The sequence below is a fragment of the Antennarius striatus genome, chromosome 15 (genome assembly GCF_040054535.1).
Source record: "Antennarius striatus isolate MH-2024 chromosome 15, ASM4005453v1, whole genome shotgun sequence".
Taxonomy (NCBI): domain Eukaryota; kingdom Metazoa; phylum Chordata; class Actinopteri; order Lophiiformes; family Antennariidae; genus Antennarius; species Antennarius striatus.
Window position 1 is genome coordinate 2,584,675 of NC_090790.1, and position 23,088 is coordinate 2,607,762.

General features: G+C 41.6%; 1 pseudogene; it reads right to left on the reverse strand.

Moving 5' to 3' along the window:
- Nucleotides 1-22,048: 22,048 nt before the first annotated feature.
- On the reverse strand, nucleotides 22,049-23,041 carry LOC137608812 (uncharacterized; annotated as a pseudogene).
- Nucleotides 23,042-23,088: the final 47 nt, after the last annotated feature.

Here is a 23,088-nt window from a genome sequence, read left to right on the forward strand (position 1 = left end):
ATGACGTAAACAAACAAACAGCGACGTAAAGTCCGTTACTGTCGTAAAACTAAAACATAAATACAGCAGCCACTGAGAGCTTCCCCCAATATTAAAATGTAAATGTAAATAAAAATTAATGAGATCACACATCTTAACACCCCCTCTTGATCTCATCATCAAAACTGTTTTAAATTAAACAAAAAAAATAACCATCCTTTTTTAACTCCCAAAGAGCCACTTTTTAAATGTATCTATCTTGAACTTTGTTGTGGGTTTTGTAAGAATGTCTGCAATCATCTCCTGGATCTCTGTCTGTTCGCAGGATTTTTACTCAGTGCAATGGCCCCTAGATTGTCTCCACAGATCACTGTACAACTGTACACCCTATCATTCATACCATTTAATAGTTGAGACAGGTACATGTTCTCTTGGGCAGTGGTGGCTAGGCCAATATATTCAGCCTCACATGTTGACAAGGCCACTGTCTGCTGTTTCTTTGACTTCCATGAAATTGCAGGACCTTGTTTGGTTAAACTGAAACAGTAGCCTGTAGTACTATGCCTGTCTTCCACAGATGATGCCCAGTCTGAATCACTGAAAGCTAAAATCAGTTCATAGTCATGCGTGCCTTTCAAATACCTGCTTTGCAGGCACTAAGTTTTCTATTTTTGGGTTTGCCAGACTTTGGGATAGTTTTCTTACAATCCAACTAAAATCAGGTCTGGAGCAAGTCATGGCATAACTCAGGCTGCCTACAATCTCTCGTTACTCTTTCAAGCATCTTTAGTGTGGCATATACCAAGGGAATGCACCGTCACCACTGTTGTTCTGCATAGGCCTGAACTCACTCAGGCACATCATTGCAAAGAGTGGTTACAGATACCGATTCCGAAGTGAGACAACAATCAGCCATCTCCTCTACATGGATGACATCAAGCTGTATGCCAGGAATGAGCGAGAAATTGACTCACTTATCCACACCACCAGGATCTACAGTGACGACATAGGGATGTCATTCAGACTAGACAAATGTGGCCGGATGGTATCGAGAAAAGGCAAGAGGATAAGAACTGAAGGGGTTGACCTACCAGGGGGCAGGACAGAAGACATCAAGGACAGCTGCAAATACCTTGGAATCCCACAGGCTAGTGGCAATCACGAGGAGGCAGCAAGGAAGTCAACCACAGCCAAGTACCTCCAAAGAATAAGGTCCTGAGAAGTCAGCTGAATGGTGAGAACGAGTTCCAAGCCATCAACATGTATGCACTGCCTGCCATCAGATACCCTGCTGGGATCATAAGCTGGCCAAAGGAGATAAAAGCCACAGATATTAAGACTAGAAAGCTCCTCACCATGCATGGAGGGTTTCACCCCAAGTCCAGCACCCTGAGGCTGTACACTAAGCGGAAAGAGGGAGGCCAAGGACTAGTGAGCATCAGGGCCACTGTCCAGGATGAAACATTAAAAAATCCAAGAGTACATCAGGAAGATGGCTCCAACAGATGAACTGCTCAGTGAATGCCTTAGACAGCAGAAACCTGAGGAGGAAGAGAAGGAGGAGGAGACAACATGGAGGGACAAGCCCCTACACGGAATGTACCACCGTCAGATAGAGGAAGTGGCTTATATCAAGAAGACCTACCAATGGCTGAATAAAGCTGGACTGACAGACAGCACAGAGGCACTGATCATGGCAGCACAAGAACAGGCCTAAGTACAAGAGCAATAGAGGCCAATATCTACCACAGTAGATCTGACCCAAGGTGCAGGCTATGTAAAGAAGCCCCAGAGTCAGTCCAGCATGTGGTAGCAGGGTGTAAGATGCTCGCCAGCTCAGCATACATGGAGAGGCACAACCAAGTACCTGTGATAGCGTACTGGAACATCTGTACCCAGTATGGACTAGAAGTACCCAAATCCAAATGGGACATACCAAATACAAATACAAATACTTATCTAATTATGATGAGAGCTCTGGAGACGATGACCAGTCCTTCGAAGTGTTGTTACAGAATATTCTGGGTACAGGAAAAAATTTACAGACGAGAGCTGCAGCGGAGTTCCAGATAGATAGATAGATAGATTGATAGATATATACTTTAATGATCCCAAGGGAAATTCAGGTTACATCTGCTTACAAGAGATACAATAAATACACATAACAGTGACAGAGAAAAATGGCACAGCCAAAAGACTTGTATAAATTACATTATTTACATACTGACATAATTATAACAACAGAAAACAGAAGAACCTAGAATAAAAGGATAGGGACATGAAAGAAGACAGAAGCAAAAAAGCATTGGGTGTAGATGATGTATGATCAGAAACAGAAAAAACAGAAACATGTGGATGAACCGAGCTGTAAACTGACACTAAGGACCCCCACAAAATGTCCCACAGTGTATCAACAGTGCGTCCCAGAGCCCCCTCGTCTATCCCTTCTCAGCCGGCCTTGATGACCTTGCGGCTTCGACCCCCCTCCTTCTGAGAGAGTGGTTGTGCCCTCTGATGGCACGAGACACAAAGGAGGTCCTGAATCTCTCTGTGGAGGAGCTCGGTGACAGCAGTCTGCCACTTAAGGAGCTCCTCTGCTGGGCGAAGGTGGCGCGCAAGGGGTGGGTGGTGTTACCCAGGATCGATCTAAACCTGGACATAGTCCTCCTCTCTAGAACAGTCTGTATAGAGTCCAGATCCTGACCAATCACAGAACCAGCCCTCCGGATGGGCCTGTCAAGTCTCACTGTGTCCCGTTTCCTGGCACCACCACCCCAACACACAATGGCGTAGGACAGCACACTGGACATAATGGACTGGTAAAACAGTCTGAGCAGATCAGAGCTGATGTTGAAGGAGGCCAGCCTCCTCAGGAAGTACATCCTACTCTGACCCTTCTTATATACCATATACAGTCCAGGTTGTGTGACCAGTCCAGTCTACTGTCCAGCTGCAGCCCCAGGTACTTATAAATCCCCACTACCTCCACCTCCTTACCCCCGATGACTACTGGCTGTGGGGAGGGTGGTACCCGCCAGAAATACAGCACCATCTCCTTGGTTTTGGAGATGTTTAGCTGAAGCTCGTTCTGCTGACACCACCCCACAAAGTCCATCACCACCCTCCTGTACTCCCCTTCATCACCCTCCCTGATACATGCCACGATTGCAGTGTCATCAGAGAACTTCTGCATGTGGCACGTACCCGAGTTATGTTGGAAGTCCATCGTGTAGAGAATGAAGAGAAGGGAGGAGAGTACCGTTCCCTGCGGGGCCCCTATGCTGCTGGTCACCACTGATGACAGACAGTTCCCCATATGGACATATTGGGGTCTGTCTGTTAGATAGTCCGTGATCCAGCTAACGAGATAGGGGTCCACAGCCATGGATGACAGTTTCTCCTGCAGGAGCCGGGGCTGGATGGTGTTGAAGGCGCTCGAGGAGTCAAAAAAGAGCACCCTCACTGAACCGCTCCCGACATTCAAGTAGGAGAGGGTCCGGTGCCTCCACCAGTACAGGACGGCGTCGTCAGCCCCAACTTGTGGCCAGTAGGCAAACTGGAGAGGGTCCATCGCGCCCTGCACCTGGGGACACATGAGCTCCAGGACCAGTCGCTCTAGGGTCTTCATCACGTGCGAAGTGAGAGCGACAGGTCAATAGTCATTGAGCTCTGTGGGGCATCTCCGCTTGGGTACAGGGACAATGCAGGATGTCTTCCATAAGGACGGGACCCTCCCCAGCCGGACACTGAGGTCAAAAACCTGGTGTAGGGGTTCACTCAGTTCGGCAGTACAGGCCTTGAGGAGTCTTGGGGGGACCTGGTCTGGTCCGGCCGCCTTCCTTGAGCAAAGCTTCCTCAACGCAGACGTCACCTGTTCCACAGTGGGGCGGCGTGGCACGTTGATCCCTCCGGCCGGAGGATCTGGCAGTTGAGGTGGGGGAAAGGTCTGGGTTTGGACTGAGGTAGATGGGTGAGGTGGACGGAGAGGGAGAGGTGGAGGCAGATGAGCTGGACGGAGAGGGGGAGAAGGAGGCACGTGGACTCAGATCAGCTGGGCCGGGGGAAATCTGGGGACAGGCGCATGGAGTGGTGGTGGAGCTGAACTGATTGAAAAAGCTGTTAAGTTCGTCAGCTCGCTCCAAGTTCCCCTCCACTGTACCGCGGCCCTCTCCATAGCCAGTGATGGCCCTCATGCCACTCCAGACCCCCCGCACCTGGTTGCTCCCCAGCTGGTTCTCCAGCTTCCTTCTATAGTTGTCCTTTGCCTCCCTCAGGCAGAGTCTCACTGCCTGCTGGGCCTCTCTCATCGCATCATCGCATCATCAGTGGGGATGAGATCGCGTATCCCAGGTTCTCCTCTAACTTACATGGACAGCATTTGCTCTCTGGAGTACATGAAAACAGAGCGATCCATTGTGGTTACGTAAATAAGGAAAAGACTTAGATAAGACAAAGAAAAATGATAAAAACAGAAGACATACAATGGAGCAGACAAAAACCTGCGGCTAGCTCGCGCATGCGCAGTTCTAGAATTGATCATATGAAAGTACAAAATATGAAAAGATGCTTTCAACCAGTTCTTTATGGGCTTTCAGTTTGTACGTCATGACCTCCAGACATTAACAAAAATATCAAGCAGACAGTTTCACAAAACTATTTGATGACATAATATAATCAGTAATGCGAACCCTGTGAGGACATATCTGCTGCAGACATTCTTTGGATGACCCTGTGCAGAAACATACAAAAACATTCTAATTTCAAGTACAGTATATGAAATGATCTGGCTAGCTGCTTCTGTCAGTGTCTAACTTCTTCCAAGGATACCGACAGTCATTAAAGCATTTTCAAATATGGTCTAACAGTAATTATTTTCAATCAGCGTCTTCATGACCTCGAGACATCCTGGGGCCACCTTCACGAGCGCTGAATAATTTGGGAAACACACAACAATCCAGATTCTTGGTTCTATGAAATATTATTTTATTATATTATTTTATTGTATTGTTTTATTGTATAAAAAACTTTCCACCACAGGACAAAGAGCAGAAGAGAGCAGTGGTGATAGATGTGGCGATTCCAGCTGATGCCAACATCAGGAAGAAGGAACAAAAAAAAGATTGAGAAGTATCAAGGGTTGTAAGAACAGCTGAAACACATGTAGACGATCAAGGTTAATGTGGTCCCCGTGGTAGTAGGAGCACTTGGGACAGTGACCCCCAAACTGGAAGAGTGGCTCCAGCAGACTCCTGGAACAACATCTGAAGCCTCAGTCAAGAACAGCGCAGTCCTAGGAACAGCTAAGATACTGCGCAGAACCCTCAGACTCCCAGGCCTCTGGTAGAGGACCCGAGCTTGAGGATGACACACAGATACGACCCCACAAGAGTGAGAAGGACATTTTTTTAGACTGTTGGGTGAGTAAGGTTGACTTTAATTAAGAGATGGGGGCACATCTCTTTAATCAAGCGATAGGGGCACACATATTCTACTAAGCTAATGACTCTGATGACTGAAATCTCTGACAGAAATTCTACCTGTTATGACATAACAATGACATAAGTATTCACAATTAACTACTATAGTGACCGAGAGGTTTGGTTGCAGCTCAGTGGTAGGTAACGGATTGGAGAAAGTAGAGGAAAACATGTTTGTTTCTAGTAGTTCTAACTGTAGAGACAGTCTGTCTTTCCCATGGTTTAATAATTAACCTGGCCCGTTGCCAAACAGCAGCATACTGTGAGTAACTGGATGGCTCTAATGTTGATGGTGTAATGATGGATACCTTTCACCTGAGCCAATGGTCCCGTGAAAAGTAGATGGCAGTTCAAGACTTTAGCAGAGAAAAACATCAATATATGAATATATATACACCAATTTCAGTTTGTTTTATCGTTTGATTTTTTAGTGTGGATTACTTACAGTCAAATGTTGCATTTGCAATTTTCTGGAAGACACCCAATGGAAACACACCCCTGACAAGTAAGTATAGTCTTGTAGTATAATCATGTGTAATATACTCAGATAACAACAAGACATGAAACATGAACCAACCTTCCATCCGTCTGTTCATCTGTCCGTCCGTCCATCCATCCATCCATCCATCCATCCATCCATCCATCCATCCTTCCATCCATCCATTGAGCCAGGGTTTGGCCTACACGACAGGTTTGAAGTGTTATATTGCACATTTCAAGAATTTGTAGAATATAGAAAAGACAGAGGTGTGTTTATGAGGGTTTTTTAATGACTTGTATTGGATTTTGTTTTTTAAATTGAAGAAAACATAAAAAACACTTTCATACAAATACATTTTAATGGTGACAAAGGAGTTGCTTGGTCTAATCAAGGAGGCGGACATCCTGTCATGTAAATGAAGCACTGTCTGCTTTAGTTTTGCCTTTCGTTGGATCAGCACACGTGTCTGTGGTAAATATTATCTCTGGTTGCATCATCTCAAATGCAGAAAAAAAAAATTCTCTCCTTTTCTATTCCTTCAGTTTATTTCTGTGTCTGCTAGCTAATATAAATATTCACACATTTCTGTTTTTTCTTCTTCTGAAAATGGGCATGTGTTTATGAGAGATTGCAGAGAAACCAAAACAGTCTTCAAATACAGAATTAAGTTTCTTCTCACTGTTACTGAATCAGAGCAACTTCCCGTGCTGGAATTATGTCACTGTGTTGAATTCTTCAAGGGATAATCCTCCCATTTTATACGATTAGGTCATGAAGTTAAATGAGCCAAACCTGACAAATACGTAGTCAGAAGTCAGTCAGACAACATTCCTCTTTATCGTCACTGCTCACTGTATTCACATTTGTTTACTGTTTGTGCTGTTCGTGATGTTTTGTGTTCAGATCTGTAAAAATACTTTTCTCACCAGAAAAAAAAAATATGGCAGTTAACCTTTGGAGAGAAAACAGCAGTAGAATGACAGCACAGAAAGTTGAGTTTCTGACATTAGCCTGGTTAAACTCAATATAATTTACCTGATCACCTGAACAATTTACTCAGAAATCAAACCATAAATCAGTTTTATCACATACAGAGTTCATTTTACCTCAAGAAAGTAGTGCGTCTCTGGGATGCGCTTCAAGAGAAATTTGAGCATCCCAACATGACGTTTATTCTGTAATAACAGAATACATGGTAGAAGCATACGCAAGGATTGAGTTTTGCCAATAGTACAATATAAAAATTAAAACTTAATTTTAATGTTTTTATTAATAGCATCATAACTATTTAAGTAAAAAAAAAGAGTAAAATTATATATTAGTTATATCTTTTTTTTTTTTTTTTGCGTAGGGGAGTCGATTTCCAGGTTCGAAATTTAGTGGAGAAATGGATAAATTATAATTATTTTTGTTTAAGTGCATTTAAAGCTTGCATCACAATATTGTGTCCATGTCAAAAAATGTGCATCAAATACGCAAAGACGCACGCAAACGAGAACACTGCACGTGGCCATTTTTCTAAATACACAGTCAGGAACAGTTTCAAGAACAATTTCAGTAATGTGATAAAACTCTTGATTGGAAAAAGTCTGCCCGAAAAAGTTTACATTGCAGATTATGACCTCTTATAAGGAGAGGGTGCATTGAGCGGCTGGGTTCGTGTGCTAGTTAGAATCCAGCGGGTCTATGTTTTAAACCTGTATGGTTGAATGTTTGTGCCTGAAGTGTTGTTGGTGATACACATGTATTTTAAATAAAAGATCAATATATAATATAGAAAGAGAAGTGTGGACAGCCTCGTAATGCGACGTGAAAAGTAGCCTCTGTCCAGAGCATTTATCCACAGCAGCATTTGTCCCCTTAGAATATTCGTCATTGTAATGAATCTGTTATCTGTTCATCAGTGGGACCTTCTGATTGTACACTATGTGAAATCATTTCACGTCATCGTTTGTTTGTGTCACTTACCGTTCAAGATAAACTGACTTGAGAAGATAAGCTAGATGTGTTTGTGTCTGTCTTTTCAAAGATAACTTAGTACTGACATGAAAATAAAATAGAGTTTAGGGTATCACGGTGGGGCAGTGGGACATTCTGTTGCCTCACAGCATAAAGGTTCTGGGTTCAAGTCCTGGGGGTCCATTCTGGGTTTTCTGGCTTCCTGCCACCTCCAAAAACATGCAGCTTAGGTAATTAGGTCATGCCAAACTGTCTCTAGGTGTGAGTGTGAATTTGTCATTCAAGTGGCTCTGCAATGCACTGGTGATTTGGAGTTAAACAAAAACAATTTCCCTATGGGAATTAATAATAGATTTATTCTTTTTTTAATTTATTTTTTTATACACACACACACGCACACACTCACACAGTGTACTGCCATCACAAAAATATGCATGTTTTAAATACTTCCTTGTTTTGCTGACAGTTTTATTCACAGGTTTTCTGCAAAATACCACACACTTCAAACTCATGCCAACTGATATTTTACCCTCCAGTAGATGTCATACTAGAGCAGATGAAGCCTCATGAAGCTTCGAACTGCAGTGAACTGATTGGGATGAAAAGCTTCAATGCTTCATGGGGATTCATCTGCCCGTCATTTACTATACATGGACTTCCCAATTAACATAATTTAAAGGTGTCATAACTGTTCCAACAATTGTCAATGTTGGGTGCGCTTGGTTTATAAAACCAATACATTATTTTCATTTGTTTGGTATGAAGTCTGATATTATTGTTTTATTGTGGAATTTCCACGGGTTCCCGCTAGTATATGTATATCTCAATCAGTCGGAATGTTCTCCCCATGACTGCATGGGTTCTCTTCGGGTTCTCCGGGTTCCTGCCACCTTCACAAACATACACTAGGTGAATTCAAATGTTTGTTTTTTTTCTAGAAAATGAAATACTTCAAGTGGTTTTCAACAGATGCATCTGTGGTAATCTCCTTACAGGCATTACAGACAGGAACTGGCATCCAGTACAAATCAGTGTGGTTGTGGACCCTTTGAAATCCACAGTAGTGGTTTCTGTTCTCGAACAGACAACACTTAGTGGGTAGTTGGTGGACGCAGTAAAGCATTTGGCAACTAAAGATGTTGCTTCATTTACCTGAATCTAAGTCACATCATTTGTGCCTGTTTCAATGATGTCCGTTTTGAAAAATTAATTAATGTTTATCATGATATTGACATCTGAATCTTAAGATCACCACACTACATTTTCATTATTGTAAAAGAAAACAGAAGTAAATCAAGAGAGGAAGGATTCAATGAGGATTTGGTTACAGTTTGGGGGGGAGGGTGAACCTTGAAACCCCAAAGGAGCAAACTGAAATGAGCCTCTCAGGACATGGAAATCATGGCAGACAATGGAGCTGCCAGACCATTTGACCGTCAGACCTGTTAGAGAGTTGGTCGATTCAAAGGCCAGAGGCTCATTACCTTGTCTATTCAATACATAGAACAGCTCTGACATTTACTGTATGGATCCTGCAGAAGATTACCTCCAAAGCCTGTAATCACACATGTGGCCAAACAGGGTATTTTTCTTAGTTGGAGCAAGTATTACGTTGATTTTTTTCATTTATGCAGGTATTTGTAAGGGCATACAGATGGCTGCATTTAATTGTGTAGTAGCGTTAGTGTCTGCCTCATGTCTTCCGCTTACATTAAAATCACTTTCTTCCTTTTGGTCAACTGTGCCACCTTGATAGTCTCCTGACCATTACTTAAGCTCAGTATGAAAAATTAATATAACCTGTATTTTCATATAACAAGAAATTGTGGATATGAAACCGCAAGTACAATAATCACTTAGCAGTTTCAGTAATTGTTTTGTTATTCTTAATTTCTCTCCATCTCTTTATGGGAAAAGTGTAAAAACCCTTCAGTGTAACATGCATTAATCAGAAGACAGACTTTAAAGATGGAGCGAGGGAAAAGGGAGAAGGTATTGAGTGTCTGGCCAAGGCATGCATGACCTGTTCAAGACGTCAAGGAGCCATTTTACCCCAGTATAGGCCAAGGATGGGCCGGACACCCTCCCCTACCCATCAATCAGTTGATGAATTGGGGTTAAGATGTGATGGTGTCTGAGCTGCACCCCTGCTCACAAATATTGACAAAAATGAAGGTGATGAGATGATGAGAAAGGTAATCATCTGTTGACATCTTCCAAAACGTATTCAAAGAAAAACTAATTGAGTTTGGATTGATTTTACTAAAACAGAGCTGAATTCAACTTAAGGCAACCCATGGGGCAAAACTATATAAGGTGACATTAATTTCATATTGAGAATTGTTTTGAATTTTTGTGTAATTCCAGTAATTCTTTGTGTGCAGTTAAAAAAGATCTGAAGAATAGCAGGCGACAGCTATTGGTCAAGCATGGTTCACAGATGAGAGTTCTTTTTTTCTGCTCAGCTGACAGAGCGCTTGTTAATGACAATTGCTATAGAGGGATAGGTCCAATAACCTCATTATCATTGGCCTACGGTGAGGAAATGGGGGTGAGGATGATGATGAAGGGGTAGGGGGGAAATTGGGTGTTGTGCTCCATCAGCATCTGTCAAATCATCTGCTCATCAAATATTGAACAGACTAAAAGAGATGTGAAGAATTGACCCAGAAAGGGAACAAAGGGTGAAGATAGGGAGGGGAGAAAAGGTCTTGCTAAACCCCTCACTTTTTCCTCATTTTTAAAATGAGAAACAGTCCACATATCATATTTGTGTGAAGTTAAGCTTTTTGTATGAATTTGGAAAGCCAGGATAATACATTAGCAAGCCCAAATACCTACTTTCCACCAATCTCAACATCCACACAGTGTTTGTTGAAGCAACAAGAGCAACTGAAAAAGCAATAATGCTGAAATAAAGTGTGTGAGCTGCAGGTTACATTATAACTAATGTTCTCTGAGTGAAGAACTTTCTACCTAGTAATGTAGTCTCTATATATGAAGACTTCAGGAAAAAGCAGAGCAATCAAGGACCCATAAACCATCTTCTTCTTCTCCTTTGGGCTTTTCCCTTCAGGGGTCACCACAGCGAATCAGTGTCCTCCATCTAACCCTGTCTTCTGCATCCTCTTCTCTCACACCAACTACCTTCATGTCCTCTTTCACTACATCCATAAACCTCCTCTTTGGTCTTCCTCTAGGCCTCCTGCCTGGCAGTTCAAAACTCAGCATCCTTCTACCAATATATTCACTATCTCTCCTCTGGACATGTCCAAACCATCTCAGTCTGGCCTCTCTGACTTAATCTCCAAAACCTCTAACATGTGCTTGTCCTTCTGATGTACTCATTCCTGATCCTATCCATCCTGGTCACTCCCAGAGAGAACCTCAGCATCTTCATCTCAACCATAATCACCCTTTATTACATCTTCTTTCATGTAGGCTGGGAAGGGCCTGATGTGACCTGTACTATACGTACTTACTGGATTACTACTCATCCTCATTTTCTTATAAGACTTGCATTTCCAATACATTCACTGCATATTTTACTGCCAAAAAAAGGACCAACATTTAACAAAGCTGCAACCAACAACCTGATCAACTCCTGAAGGAGATATGTTACACTGCAACAAGCCTAATGGACGTCTTTTCGATCAATGTTGGATACTCAACTGGGATGAATTTAAATAATTGTAAACATTATTTCGGGACTCAGAAGCTTATAGAATACCACTTTTTTTAAAAAATTTAACCTTTATTTAACCAGATAAGTACATTAAAAAACAATTCTCATTCACATCGACGACCACCAAGTATCACATATTGAAAGACAGCAGATCCACTGTCTACCCCATTCACACCTATGCTCAATTCAGATTCTCCAGTTGTGATTGATGGAAACATTGTTAGCGTTCTCAGTATTCATACAAAAGTTGGTCCAGAAACATTCTTACTGTTTTTACCATGACATAAGGGCCTCTAATTGGGGCACCAGCAATAACAATAAAAGGAAAAATGTTTCCAACAATGTTCCATAAATGGAAAAATGTTCCTACCAATACAACAAGGTATTTTTAGTTATAACTTTGATGATTGAAGCGATGGCGCATTTTATTGCAGTTACTTTTTTTTTTTTAACTTACTGTCAATGATGTTTCATCCAGCGATTTTTCTGCATGAAACATCTCTGAAATTAAAATTGACATTTTTCTTTTGAAACAGATGACATGACATGACCCACATGACATGCCTCCTCCTCATCTTTAAATACACCCTTTCAGTTAGGTTTTCCGAATCACGAGTTGTCTGAACAACAAGTTGTTCTTACTCATCTTCAGCACGACAAAACATGTAAGTATTGATTAGAATAAGGGTATCCATGATGATGAACAAAATATGGCCACACAGAGACGTTTTTACAGATGTTTGCTGTTTCTTTTTAACCTGAAGAGTTTTTCTGTGTCCCTTTACTGCTGTCAGCGTGAATGAGGCCCAGAGGAGCTCTATCAATTAGCAGCTTGTGTACAGCACTCTGCAGCAATCCTTCTATGACAGTGGTGATTGATCTGCAGTCCACACACACACACACACACACACACACACACACACACACACACACACACACACACACACACACACACACACACACACACACACACACACACACACACACACACACACAATGCTTCCCTGCATACCCCCACAACACTGGTAAAACAATCAATAAAAGGCAGCCATACAGTTGTAAATTTGACTTTAAAACCACTAAATTCCAAAAAAAAATTCAGAGAAATTATAGATAAAAAGAAATATTTCTCTCAAAAACTTGAAAATTTTGTTAATGTTAAGACACAATGATTCCTCAAATAGCAAATTCTCTACCAGAAGCAGAACAGTTTCTACTGATAGAAACCATTATGCTTCCAACATATTGTTTCTGTCCAATAGGGGACAGTGATATAAATCTGAGCAAAACCCCCGTGTGCACTTAGTCCATTCAACAGTTCTGTTTGACTGCGTACTGGAAAATTATACGTGATTCACGAGGAGACTATTCCATTTTGTCGGACACTAATATGCCTTGGTCAAAACTGAAGTCACACTGTCAACTCTTTGAAGTTGGAAACAAAACGAACTCAAACACAAAATGACCAGTTTGCAAAAGTCAAATCCATGAGAGTCCATCAGTTACACTGATTATATGCAACATATTTATAAAAGCTAAAACACTATGTAAGAAATGTCTATTTCTGCTGCAAATACTTTGAAATCTATAGAAAATTATAACAGACTACTGATCACAAAATGAATTAATCATTTTTCCAAGAAGCTTATAACAGTTTACAGTCCGAACAATTTACAATGCAAACCATCCATCCATCCATCCATCCATCCATCCATCCATCCATCCATCCATCCATCATCTACTGCTTATCCGGGGCAGGGGCAACAGTCTCAAGCAGGGATGCCCATTCTTCCCTCTCCCCTGACATGTCTTCCAGCTCCTCCAGGGGGAGCCTGAGGCGTTCCCAGGCCAGATGAGATACATAGTCCCTCTTGTGTGTCCTAGTTCTTACCCAAGGTCCCCTCCTGGTAGGACATGCCCGGAAAACTTCCCCAGGGAGGAGTCCAGGAGGCATCTGGAACAGATTCCAGAGCCACCTCAGCTGGCTCTGCTCGAGGCGGGGAGCAGCGGCTCTACTCTGAGCTCCTCCCTGGTGACTGAACTCCTCACCCTATCTCTAAGGGTGCGCACCCCCACTCTGCGGAGGAAACTCATTTCAGCCGCTTGTATTCGGGATCTTGTCCTTTCGGTCACGACCCAAAGCTCCTGACCATAGGTGAGAGTAGGAATGTAGAGTGACCGGTAAATCCAGAGCTTCGTCTTGTGACTCAGCTCCTTCTTCCCCACCACAGACCTATACATCACAATCCAAACCCAACTCATTAAATACCCCCCAAGAAAGAAGAAAAATTTTGCTCATTCCTCCACCCCCACCCCATCCGCCCCACATGCCCTTTGGTGTGTGTGCGTGTCTGTGTTACTCCTTGCGTACGTTGTCTGACTTACAATTAGTGACACATTGCATGTAGACATGAAAGCACCGCTGCCACCTACTGTAGTGGATGTGCACTACAGTTAATGGATGTGCACAATGCTTTACATTACATCAATGAATTCACTCATTATATATCAGGTTTGGTACCAAATCACAGTGAGCATGTTTCTGTCTACAAGCACTATGGTAACAAAGGACATTTGTATGCAGTCATTAAAATGGTAATTTCATGATCATTCAACACCTTTAACCGATGCAATTCTGAAGCTGTTTAGGGCTCACAGATATGAGTAACAGACGTACGAGATGCAAAACACTCAATGATCTCTTGCACCTTCATCATTTTCTATCACATTGTTTCTGTTGAAGAACAAATAATTTAGACTCCTCATCTCTTTTAAGCTATTCATGTTTTTTCTCTCTAAATTGTCCTTTTCTGATGTTGAGATGTTCTGAGGTTGCTGATGAAAATGTTGAAAAATGACCTGAAAAACTCATTTTGAGGCAATTGGTACTGTGGTTGCTGAGTAATGAGTGTGATAAGTAAAGGCTGTGGTTCTGAAGTAAAAGGCATTGATTACATCAGTGAGTGAAGTATCAAAGTATTCAGCTGTTGGTCTGTTACCTTGTATTTAAGAGATACTATAGTTTAAAATCACAGCTGATTCATGTAATAGAGTATGAGTGCAAAATCCCACAAAGCCAAATAAATAAAACATGAAGAAAACTCAATTAAAGGTTTTAAGTAGGATATATTAATGGTCAAAATTGAATTTTGACTTGGTGAGTATGCAGACATACAGACATGTGTTTTAACCACACATCTCCACTTATGAACATTTAATGTGTATTGATTTTTAAACAAAATTCTGATAATAATGCAAATTCATTTAAATGTAGACTCGCCCGGTCTCTATGTCCTACAATGTTTGTTGGTACCTTAAATATTTTTTTAATTAGTTTATTTTTTCTTTCCGGACATCTTATTACAGCAGAGAAAAATATGTTGACTTGGAACTGCACCAGGAATTCAAATGGAAGCTCGCTGGTCCCCACAGGGAGAGTGGGTCAGGGGGAGGAGGACGGCCATAGATGAGTCGTCAAAAAAAGATGGATTAAGGGGCAGAGACTATGGGGGAGGAGAGAGAGAATGTTTAAAGGAGAGAACTGGTCCAGGAAAGATGGGAGTAAGAGGATGGATGAGGGAAGAAAGGAGAGATGCCAGACCATAAAAACAGTCCTTGCTCACAAACACACACTTTGGGAAGGGAGCGTTTAGTACGTAGGGGGAATGACAAACACTCTGAACATCAACCTCTGGGGCTTCTGCTCGGTGCAAAGAGCAGAACAAGTGCTAATTTCTGTAGTTGTCATGTTTTTGCCCAACATTTTAGTTGGCAGTGCACTTGTGTTGGACTTAAACGACACACACTCATGTGGATCGTTGGTTCATAACTATGAAGGTGACACCGACAACATCCAACAAATAGCTCGTCTAAAGACAATGGACTGGTTTCCCTGTCACTGTTGCTTGTTCTGCTGGGTTTCTCTGTCTGTTAAAGCGCTTTGAAATGTCTGCTGATGTTATTAAGTGCTTTATAAATAAAGGCTGATTGATTGATTGATTGATTGATTGATTGATTGATTGATTGATTGATTGATTGATTGATTGATTGATTGATTGATTGATCTGGCTTCACAATGTATATAACGTGTTGCATGGAGCAGAAAAACCTGCTCCTTTAAACGGCTTTGGATAACCATGGCTGGGATAACTGAGAACCTACACAGATACTAAAACCTGCTGTTTTTATCCACCTACACACTTACCTAGGCATGTCATGTTCAGGAGGACAGTTGCTATGTTCCAAACTGGTTCACTGCATGTGTGTGTGTGTGTGTGTGTGTGTGTGTGTGTGTGTGTGTGTGTGTGTGTGTGTGTGTGTGTGTGTGTTCGCGTGAGGGAGCGAGAAACCTTTTAGACACAGCACTAATTAACACCCTGTACATCCATCTGCTATTAATTGGAAAGACACATTGTTGACCTGTCTGAACAGCAACTGCAGTGTGCGGACATCAATGGACATGTTGGGCTCAGAGAGATGAACTACTGCCCCCTCCTCACTTAAATACCAGTCCATTTTCTCACATGACGAGACAGAGAGAGCAGAGAGTCCAAGGACCAAATGTTCCTCGGTGAGATGACTAAGACTGTTAACTAAGAACGCCTCATGTGCAGACACACTTGGATTTGGACAGATATGGCAGATAAGACCTTGATTAGTTTAATTCATGCTATACTCAGAACACACCTATGAATAATTTAGGGACTAAATAACAAGCTCTTTGAATCTCACTTTTTTCTTTACACCCAGACTATGAGCAATTAACTAGTGTTACGCAAGTTGTACTGTAGATGGTCTGAACCAGGCCCCTTGGCCACAGATACAGCAGTAATATTAGGTATGCTCCTAAAATCTGCACAAAAAGCAAACATATAGAGAGCAATAAGAAAACAACAAACTGACTAAGAGTAGCCTGTAACTGTATTTCTGCCCTTTACCAAATTAACACATGCACACACACGTGCATGGAAACAAAACTTCTCCGGTCACACATTGCTGAGCAACTTTTAATAATCTTCACAAATAATTATAAAAGCCAATTACAATAGAGGAAGTTAACACCAGTTCACCTCCGCTGGAGAGACTAGGAGGTGTCAGGCTTCATATTGTGAGAAGGAGAAACAGACATCACGGGTGAGATGGAGAGATGGATGAACAAAAACAGTAATAAAAGTTAAATACAGTTTCTTTGTAGGAATGAAAGAATGAAGTGTTGGATTTTGATGGATATCAGTGACAGATGACAAAGATTACTAAAACCTGTGTTTGAAGAGTGGAGCTGTTTTGCTTCAAAATGTCCTCTAAAGGTCTAAATGTGAATTGTGTTATTAGCATTGATGTATGATGTCTTCATAGATCAGGTGAAAAACTGCATCCCAGAACTCCACTGCTGAAAAACACAGCAGAGGTGGAATTACGAATGACTAAAGAATGCCCTTTTTTTTAAAAGCTGATAATACACAAGCACATAAAACTACAACGTTTTTTGGAGCTCCTTTCTATGTCAGTCATGGTTTTGTAGCACTGATGCAGCAACTTGGTGAAAGCCTTTCAAGCAGCAAACTGCTGTTTTCTGAGAACAAAGACAAGGGAGAAGTATCCCATATTAAAAACTACCACACAGAGACACAGTGTTTCCAATATAATGAGACATCATTGCCTATTTCTCTTGTATTTATTAAAATAAACCAGTAAACCATATTTGCCACTCCATTTTTTCCCCCAGAGGTGAAGAACCAAGACCCCAAAAGGGTCTCTTCTCGGGGTTATTGGTTAAACTCGGAGAAGCAAAAGGGCTACAGTCCACTGAGCAAGTCCACCTTAGCTGCAGTGTGTTGTTGGCACAAAATAATCAACCAAAGGCTTGCATAGTCTGCAGAATGAGTCAGTCATAAAAAAAAATTATGGTTCTGATTACAAGGTGATTGGACGCAGTGGGAGAAATAATAAAACATTAACTAACTGCAGCGATCCATCAGCAATGAAAATCACATAGTGATGCCTCAAGAAAGCATTGTGTCTGACCACATCTACACCAACTCAGACATGGACTCACACATGGACACAAACGTAGATGGTGTGAGATGCATGAAAGTGAAACCTACACTATATAAATCAAATTCATTATTATTATTATTATTATTATTATTTACAGTCCAAAAAGCCCATTCATTTGGGTCTGATTCTGCTGGAACTTCCCTTGTTGGACAACCAGAAGACTCCAGCAAAAAATCAATCATAGATTGCAGACTTCTTTGACTGAGTATGGTGCCAACATTTCCACCACACCAATAAGCCGCTAGTAAGAGTTGATTTGACTATTATCGTCTACTTTTTCATTAACAGCAAACATACATAACTAAAGATTACACAATCTGTTTAGAAAACATATATGACAGTTCAGGAGTAGTGGTTCTAATCTGATGCAAAAACAGGGAATTACAGATTAAAATGATAGACTATATTATGTTAACAAAGCATGCTCCAGCTTCAGTTTCAGTTTCAGCTCCCAGGTGAGAACCTGTAGTTGTCATTATTAATACCATCCATGACGAATGACAATGTCTGACAAGGGTCGACTCTTTAACTTGGAACGAGATCATCAACACCGACTCGGGGTTCCTCTGACTCCATCACACTAATGATCACTGAACTTCTTTAAAGCCATGGAGCTCACTGTCCTCCAGTAACCTAATTAGTGGTTAATCATCATGGCTCCACGAGTAACCTGCTCTGGAGAGATTCTGCTAAATATCGGCTATATATCTTTGCCTACTTATTTTCATAATAATATTGAGTGGTGAGCTGAATGACTCAAACAAACACATGGCTCACCTTCACACTAAAAAATTACATGTTTTGTAAGAACATGCAAGTCTTCATGTGGGAACGCTCTGCACTTAAATAAAAGATAAAAGTTGTTTTTTTGAATTTAATACCATTTAATTCCAGTTTGTTTCCTTGATGTTTCTGTTTTTATAACTAAAACAAAAAGATTTTCAAACATATTGGAGGCACAGTCTTTTCTATTCTTGTTCATTTATTGTTTTTCGTTTAATGATGTTTTTGTATTAGTTTTGTGCTGTAGTAAATTGCAAGAAGCACTTGATACAATATAATGATAATAAAAAGTATTAATATTTAACATTCGCTGTGTTCAATTTTCACCATTATTAGAAGCAGCAGCCCAGCCTTGATATTATTAAAAAATATAAAACCAAGAAAATCAAACCAAAGGCTGGTTGCTGTGACATGCGAGATAGAGAGGGGCAGGCATTCTAAGTGTATAGTATTATTCATTTCCAAATGCTCTTTTGGCTGGATACACACACACAAACACACACACATACAAACAAATACACAAAGATACACATATACACACACATGCACAGTAACACATTTTATTTCAATGTTTATTCACTCCACTCTCTTAAAGATCAACACATCATGTCAATAGCAAATGCTGTCTTTTGTGATTCAAATAAAGGTTAAAAAATATTTCAGAGCAAGAAGGTCCTGGGTTAAAACCCACACATCCAGTGTGGATTTTGTTCTCTGATGGGGTGCTGAGTGTACATTAATGAGAAATTAAATGAACTTTTTTGATTTTAGCAAATGGCTGCAATGAAACAAAGAGTGAAAAATTGAAAGGGTCTGAAAACTTTCCGTATATATATATATATATATATATATATATATATATATATATATATATATATATATATATATATATATATATATATATATATATATATATATATATATATATATACACACACACACACAGTGGTACCTCTACTTACAGTGCTACCTCTACATACGAAATTTATTGGTTCTGGAAGAAATTTCGTAAGTTGAAAATTTCGTAAGTAGAGACGCGTTTTCTATGCAAATGCTCTAATCCGTTCCAAGTCCCCCAAATTCAGACATAAATGTTCTATAAAGCATAAAAATGAATCAAAACATGTAACAAATACATGGTACAGTTAGATTATTACACAATAAATGAGAGTTGTGCATAATGTTAAGAGCAAAGAATAGAATAAAGAATAACAATGATTGTCATTTATCTTTTAACTGCTGTCCTCATTGCTTTTTACCCTCTTTGGTTCATGCCCTCTTGCCCTACCATCAACAACAGAGTGAATTCCAGTCCTCCTCCTGAACTTCTCCAACCACCCACGCAATGCCTTACACTCCTTAAATTTCTTTCTGTTTTAATAACGTGGTGATTGTAGATGCATCACGGCCATATTCTTTGGTGAGATCAACCAAACGCATCCCTTTTTCATGCTTTCCTATTATCTCTTGCTTTGTTTGTACGGACAAAAAAACTCTTTTCTTTGTCTTTTCTTTTCCTCTTTTCTCCGTCACTTTCTTGGGGTCCATAGTGAATACTCTAAAAGTTAATATATTTACGTAAAACTATCAGAACACCTCATGGATCGAGGGCCGAATGACGAGGACGCTGCATAGACACCTATCTAGCTCCACACAGAGGTCCCTCTTAGCCAATGGGATGCCAGGATGCTAGGTAATAGCCAATGGCAGAGCAGCTATAAGAATGTTTCGTTCAGAAACCTGTGGGAGCTGTGAGTATCAGCCCATACTGTATTTTTACCTTTCGTAACTCAAAATTTCTTTCGTAACTAGAGGCAATATTTTCCTGTTGAGGCGTTTCGTAAGTAGAAAATTTCGTATGTAGAGACATTCGTAAGTAGAGGTACCACTGTATATACGATGTAAGTTGTTAGCTCAAATGTTACACACACACACACATTTGTGTCAGGCAATGAAAAGTGTGTGTGTGTGTGTGTGTGTGTGTGTGTGTGTGTGTGTGTGTGTGTGTGTGTGTGTGTGTGTGTGTGTGTGTGTGTGTGTGTGTGTGTGTGTGTGTGTGTGTTTGTAGTGTCACAGACTCACATCAGGTGTTACAGTTGGCAAGACAGGACTGTCTCTCTCTCTCACACACACACACACACATACACACACACACACACACACACACACACACACACACACACACACACACACACACATTTCAGTTTCACAGTCTCATTCTTTCTGTCTGTCACTGTCAGTCACACTAATAGGGTGCAGTCAGGGCGTCCGAGCATGAGACAGACAGAGAGAAAAGGAGAGGAGTGAGAAGGAAGAGGATTAGTGGGGTGACACTCCGTTGTTTACTTGATTGACTTTCACCAACAGACACATCCACCCGCAACACACACACACACACACACCCAAACACACACACACAGACAGTATGTGTTAAGCTCAGATGCTGACTGTCTCCACATTTTCTGATGTCTAATGAAGGTTGATGAGATTTTTTGGCTCCGCCCCTAACATTTCTTTCTCACTCTGGCTCCGGGTCTCTAAAATACATTTCTCACTCTGGCGCGGCCTCCGTCTCATTAACATGCGTTTATCTTCCTGGTTCTGCTCACAACCAGCTGACCCAGTTCAAACTGGGATGTTACACACTTCCAGTCTGACAGGAGGCAGGGGGGGACACGTCTGTCTCCTGACTTTACCTGTAAGTGGGACTTTTTTTTTTTTCACAGCCGTCATTTTTCTGTTACGTCACAATGACTGTGGGAAGCAAAAAATTGGGTTAATGTTTCTGGTGTCTCCCTTGAGGTTCCAGAGCTTTTCTTAAGGTCCCAGCTTAGCACGGTTCCTCAACACAAACCAGTCTGTGGAACATTAGATACCGATCAAAATCTTTCATTGTATAAATTACAGTTTTTTTTATCCAAAAGCTGTTTAAGTCAATCCACTGGACGTTAAGAAAGTTTGTGAAGACGTTTCGTTTGTCATCCAAGTGAATTCTTCAGTTCAGAGAGATAATGTCCCAGCTTATAAACCCTGTGGGGTGTGGTCAGTACCCATCTGGCTCCTCAACGATTGTTGGTGGGGGTGTCAAAGGGGGTTGTTGAGATTTGAGTTACACATTTGTATGCTAATGAGGGTCACTAGCATGAGACACATCACCTGGGTCAATCCACTGAGACAATTTTTTTGGGGTTTCGAAAGGACATGATTATAAATGGGAGAAAGGTGATGTCGCAGACCACCCCCTCTATTCAGAGATGGCTTCTCCACTTTGACGTGGATGGCCTCTTTCACTCCTCTCTCAAACCATTTATCTTCCCTGTCCAAGAACTGTGTCCTGAAATGAGTGTCCCTCTTCCTTGAGGTGAAGGAAGACTGCCGAGCCCTGTCCTGATGTGTTGGCTCTTCTGTGTTGAGCCATGCATCTGTGTAGTGGTTGTTTGGTTTCCCCTATGTAGACATCTGAGGATTCCTCGTTGCATTTAACTGCTTACACCAGATTGCTCTTCTGACTGTGTGGTGGGGGGTCTTTTGGGTGGACCAGTCTTTGTCGGAGGGTGTTACCTGGCTTAATATACACAGGGACCTTGTGTTTGTTAAAGATCCTCCTCAGCTTTTCAGACACTCCAGCTAGTGCTCCAGTGGGTGGTGAGAGTCAAAAAGCAGGTATTGGTCCATGTGTGTTGGTTTCCTATATACCCCAAAATACAGACTTCTGTCATGTTTTATGCCGACCTCGCAATCCAAAAAGGGCAAACTGTTGTCCTTTACATCCTCTCTGGTGAACTTGATGTTGCTGTCCATCGAGTTGATGTGTTCAGTGAAAGGTTGCACCTCGTGGATTTTTACCTTAACCCATGTGTCGTCCACATACCGGAACCAATGGCTTGGTGGTGTTCCGTTGAACGAGGTAAGGGCCCTGTGTTCCACCTCTTCCACGTACAAATTGGCCACGATAGAAGATACCGGTGAGCCCATGGCACATCTGTGTTTCTGCCTATAGAAGTTCCCTCTGTACTGGAAGTAGGTTGTGTTGAGGCAGAGGTCCAAAAGTTTCCAGATCTGGTCGGGGTTGAGGTTTGTCCTGCCGCTGAGGGTGGTGTCCTGTGAAAGCCGTTGTCTCACCGCTTCCACAGCCTCCGTTGTGGGGACACATGTGAACAGGGAGGTGACGTCTCATCTGTATCCAATCTCAGTCTTCTCACCTTTTCCACAAAGTCCATGGAATTCTCTATATGATAGGGGTTGTTACCCACTAGCGGGGCCAAGATGGTTGCAACATGCTTGGCAACGTTGTAAGTGACAGAGTTGATGCTGCTGACAATGGGTCTGAGTGGGTTCATTCTTGGTGAATTTTGGGGAGGCCATATATGCATGATATAGCCTCCCCAGGGTCGGGCGAAAGTAGAGCAGGTGGTTTAAAGTTTCCTCCTTCTGTAGCTCCTGTAGGCAGTCCACAACCTTCTTTTTGTAGCTGCTGGTTGGGTCGCGCTTCAGGGTCTCATAGGTCATGCTGTCGCTAAGTAGGGACATGACCTTGCTGTGGTAATCCGTTGTGTTGAGGATTACCGTGCATCTTCCTTTGTCTGCTGGAAGGATGGTGATGTTATGGTCATTGGGAAATTAGTGGTACACTTTACATACACTGGTTAGTAGTTGCATGTATATAC